Source organism: Solea senegalensis, linkage group LG13 (genome assembly GCF_019176455.1).
Source record: "Solea senegalensis isolate Sse05_10M linkage group LG13, IFAPA_SoseM_1, whole genome shotgun sequence".
Classification (NCBI taxonomy): domain Eukaryota; kingdom Metazoa; phylum Chordata; class Actinopteri; order Pleuronectiformes; family Soleidae; genus Solea; species Solea senegalensis.
This window is the reverse complement of record NC_058033.1, coordinates 14,514,698-14,520,362: the sequence shown is the minus strand read 5'-3', so window position 1 is coordinate 14,520,362 and position 5,665 is coordinate 14,514,698.

Genomic DNA, 5,665 nt, shown 5'->3' with positions numbered 1-5,665 from the left:
CACACACACACGCGCACGAACGCACGCGCGCACACAGATCAGGACACGATGGATATCAGGTAAAAAAAGAAGGGATGGTGACAAGACACAGGAGTGTGGTGAAAGTGTTATGCAAATGGAAGCGTTGAGTCTTACTCTTGCGGTGGCCAGCTTTGGCACAAGAAGCGATGAGCGAGATGGAAAAGCAGTAACACTGCAGAAACAGGGGAGGAGACGTTCACATTCAGCGCTGTATACGCGCACGCCGGGTCCTCCTGACTGCATGCGCATCAGGAGTCTGGGATGAATGACAGTTCCACTGCTACATCCTCACATTCTGCTCATTAGCGTTAATATCAGCGCCGTAACGTGCTGTTTTAAGCTGAAAGCCAGAGATCCAACACTCGTTAGGAGACTCACAAATGCCAGATGTTGCCTGTGTAGGTTTGCAGGTTTGTTGTAGTCTGGGTGGTAATAAGGTAGATACTGTATCTACCACAGAAAAATGACTTACTCTGAGTTTTACCCTGAAATATTAATGTGGAATGTCAATTAATCATACACATTATTATAAAACTTGGAGAAGTTTGCAACTTGATGATTTGTTTTCTCGAAAAACAAAAGTATGGGCAGTTGAAACTCATAACAGTGAACACAATTCTGGTGAAAAGCCAAATGTATTCTTAAGTCAGAGGAAAAACAACCCTTTTTAAGGCATACTGATGTCATCGGGGTGTGTTTCTCCAAAATAATACCAATCAAAAAATCTGCAATGAATGCTAAGCTATTGGATTTGACAGCCAGATAAGGTTTTATGAAAGTCTGATACTGAGTTGCATTATCATCACTGTACGATCCAATGTGAAAGTACTGTGTTGTGTACAAACCCAAATTGCAATTATTCGCTTATTTGAGCAGAAAACTCACTTAATAAAATCTACAATGATATATTTGGAATATGCTTGCTGCTTTATTTGGCCCTATTGCACTGGAAATTAAAGTTTGTGTTCTGTAACCTGTGCACACCCACACCAAAGTCCATCGAGAAAAGCAGCGATTTTACATCACAGTACACAGGAGCTGTTGTCCCACTGCTGTCTCCATCAGCAAGTTCAAAAGTGTTATTTTTGTGACTCCTGCATTGGAAATCCTTCATTCAGTTTTTCTGAATGAAGGATGAGCTGATACAAACTCACCGAACAAGACAGCAGTGCCCATGTCTCTGTGAGTTAAAATTACAGATTTTCTCTATAGACTTTGGTGCAGGAGAGTGTGGCTTAGAAACTCTTTTTGTCTCTTTAATATATCTCTGACTATCGCTGACTATGTGTTCGTACCTTATGTAACCACACACACACAGACACACACATACAAAAAATCACGGACAGCAGCCACCTTCATTAATGAAGCCTACACAATAAGAACTGTATCCATATGTATCATCAGACTTTTATAAATGTCCATTAATGAATGCAGTACTGAGGTTACATAAGCTAAGCTATAGGCTTTTACCTTAATCCTACTATTAGAATGCTAACACTGCTACAGGTAAGCCTGTCTTTCCATTTAACAGATACAGTATTTGGTGTAAACATGCTGACATTTAACATATTGGACGTAGTCACAGTCTCTGCACATTAACTGAAATATTAGTCCTGTGGTCATTTTAACTTCATCTACATTGACATCAATACATTTATTTAATCCTCCAGCCGCTACAAACGTCTTCACCCAACAATGTGTCATCGACTATGGGAGTTTTGGACCACAGTGTGAGGAAACAGCACACTGCTGTAGCGCAGCTAAAATAAAATATAGCTTCCATTTGTATGAAATTCATTTAGCTTTTATTGGTGGATGATTGCCTGTAATAATGGTGGAAATCTAGGCCGTAGAGCACCTAAAGGGATGATTACAGCAAACTTTAGATTACACTGGGATCTGAAGACACCAGAGGAAGGGATGCACCCAAAATTACATTCAAGTTTCAGGAGCAGCAAGCTAACACTTTATACTGTAAACCGAGCCTTTTAGAAGGGTCCAAGTTGTAACCTGTGACAGTGTTTATGTTAACACATCCTGTACACGTAATATATTCATCTAAAGCCTCCACGATGACAACATTCTGAATATATCCCACGCTCCTATCAGTGTTATAAATGTATGGCTTGTAACAGAAAAGGTCAATTTGTAACAGTTATATTAATGGATTGTCCCTTGGGATGAACCATCTGGTCTTTTACGGTGTCCAATTCAAAACATACTATAAACCACATTGATGGAACATACATCACCCACATGATATATTTACATACATAAACATATATAAAGGCTCACATTTCACCACCCACTCATCTTCTCAATTAACCCACAACACTCATTTAGTAAATGATAACAGATAATCCATACATTTATTATGAAAACTAACTTAGATTGCAATAACTGCAAAGAACAAGTCATACGATATACAATATGTGCTTATAGGTTGGTTGATGGTTCAGTTCAAGATATTCAAGATATTATTTGCTTCTTACGTCACCTTTTTCAAATCCCGGAAGCATAATTATGTTGTATGGTTTCATAGCCCATAGGACTGATGGTTCATTGGAAGATCAACATCCACACATCACATTCTCATGTGTAATCCAGTCAGAAAATAATATACAATAACTGTCACAGGCTATATAGCTTCACATTTCACTTCCTGACATTCAGAACCATGGACAGCACCCTTAAACACTATCACTAGTCACACTAGTACTTCAAATAATTTGCATCTTCATGTCAAAAATTGTAAAATTAAACTGGTCTTCTGCAAAACGTTTGTCTGTGATTAACAAACGAAACAAGCAAAACAATCAGTCAACAATCAGTTATTCCGAAAGTGAAAATAGATATAAAGAAAGACAGAAATATAACTCAACACATTAGGATAATAAAGGTTTGCCTTTCAGAAGAGCAGGTCATGAGTAATGGTGGTGTGATTTTATTATAACTAACGAAACATTTAAATGTCAGATTAATACATTTCTTTCATGTTGGTAACATCAGCCTCAGGCTTTTACCTAAAAAATGTTTTTTTGGTGTTTACAGTGCTGACTCTTCTTTACAGAAAAACTGGATACAAACCAAAATCTTAATCCTCATCTGCAACTAGTTATTCTGATTAGATGTTGCATGAAGCTGTCTTCTATATTTGTCTGCACTGTGAGAGTGTACAAAGACAAAAGTAATTCAAACAGAAAATAAAGCTACAGAAAATGTGAGGTCAACTACAGAATAACCAATAAAGGATTCAACTAAACAACGAATAACCGCTTCAAAACGTCACTAAGGGACTATATAACAGAGCCCCCGGGGGGATTAACAATAACAATACTGACGCTTTAACAAATCAATCAGTTTTATCAATCTATTGGCTTCCTGACCCCATGTGGACGGCCCTTTTATGGTCCATCTCCCACAGGCTTCAGGTCTTGCCAACTCACAAATCTAAGGCAAAACAGAAAGAATCACAGTGATTATTCACAACTAAAAATGTTACCCATAAATAAAGTTAACTAAAAATGTTACCTATAAACTCAAAACTGAACTGCATGGGTCTTTTAATTATATGTGCAAAATATAAATCAAAAAAATACAATAACACTGGGTAGCCCACCCAGTGTTATTGTATTTTTTTGACGCTGCAGATGATGCAGCGTCCGCAGGGCACAACACATTTGATTTGTGGTCACAGCAACCTCAGCGGAGTTGTTTGCGTTGCTACGGTGACAGCTCTACTTTGTAACTCTGGATGTTGAGTTGGTTTTGTGGTCCTAACAATGACAAAAATACTGTAGTATAATGTCCACTCTATAGTGAACAATAAGGCCATAAAATCTTCATTGAATAGATAATGCATGTGTGTGAGGGAAATTCATAACCCCAGCTTTTAGTGTAATTAAATATGATTTATTATAAACATAGAGCCATTGGTAGTTGATGATCTGCTGTGGCGACCCCTAAAGAGAGAAGTTATTGTACAGACTGAGCTAGTATTAAGTTCGGCTCCGCGGGCGAGTGCGGAGCAGCCGGACATGGACATGGATTACCGGTTGCGCTGGAGGCGTTGTTGTGGTCCGCAGTCTGACCGCGTCTGTCCGGCAGCGAAAATGAGCCGGCCAGAAACGTGAACATTTATTTGTTTCCGGGCCTAATTGGCTTAGTCCACAGTCAGTATGACCATAGGGATGACAGAGGTGGGTCTTGATCAAACCCCCTCTGTGATGTGTCCTGTTCCATTGTTATTTATTTTGTAAATCTGTCTCCATTTGACAACTAAGAACATGTACTTTGGTTTAGAGACTGTCTTGTTATTTATGTATTAATTATTGGTTATATGTTCCCCCCTTAAATGTAAATGGTGCTGGCCACCTGCTATATGTTTGTGTGTCCAGTGTATGTCAGTTGGTCTTGACCCTGTTGCATGTGAGCAACTGTGACTCGGAGTATTTGATTATGAGCGGATTTCGAATTTTGTTATCGTTTTTGCTGACTTTTGAGTTTGTGCCGAATTTTGATTTACTTTTGTTCCTTTTTAATTTTATTGATTTATTTGAATTTACCCATGGACACTTAATGCTTGATTTTTTTTCCTCACTCAAGCCTGAATAAAACTTTATGTCCATATTTTCACTCTGCCTCTGATTTTTCCTGGCCAAACCCACACCCACTCAACAGCGCACCCTCGGCTACCATCACAATCTTGAAGACTGATCTTCAAGAATTGGGTGGCCTCTGTGGTGGTGGCCTCTGTTCTCCTTGGTCCCATGTATATTTAAATAGAATAGAACAGAACAGAAAAGACCAGGGGTCTGCACCCTTTATACATATATATATATATAATGTGAGGTGTGTTGATAATCTGAGCCCACAGGAGTCTAATGCTGGACACCCTCTCCACTCTGTGACTGGACCTCAACCTGGGATCTCCTGAAGTTGATGATGAGCTCCTCGGTCTTCCCAGCGTCCAGAGACAGGTTTGTTCTCCGAGCACCAGTCCACTCCACCATTCTTCAGTGTTGGGTATTGAACTTCAATACTCTTGTGTCAGCAAATAATGAAAAATGAGGAATAAAGAGAACATGTATGCACACTCTAAACTGACCATAGGTGTGAGTGTGTGAGTGTGCATGTTGGTCCTGCGATGGACTGGAATTGTGGGGGTCGGTGAGTGGTTGAGCAAGCCGTCTTTCAAATCAAAGGTTTTGGGTTTGATTCCTGCTGAGTACCCACGGGGTGAATGGGTTTAAAAGATGAGTGATAGAAAAAGCACTGCATAATGAATATGTGAATGGTAAAATTGTAGTGTAAAGAAGCTTTGGTCATCAAGACTAGAAAAGCATGATATAAATACAGACCTTTTACCATTCAGAGCAGGGGTGTCAATCTGAAATGACCTGGGGGCCAAAGAGCATGTAGTCTGGTCAGGAGGGGGCCGGTCTAGAGAAAATTAAAGTGGAAAAAAGTCACAACTGTTCAGTAGCGGGTGGGCAATATAAGATATTCATAATGTTATTAAACAGAATTTCAAAGTTAAATTGCTTGTTTTGATATAAAATGATGTACACTTCACAATAAAATACATATTTATGATGCACAAAAACAGTGAAATAAATAGAAAACAGCTTAAATGCATGTCATT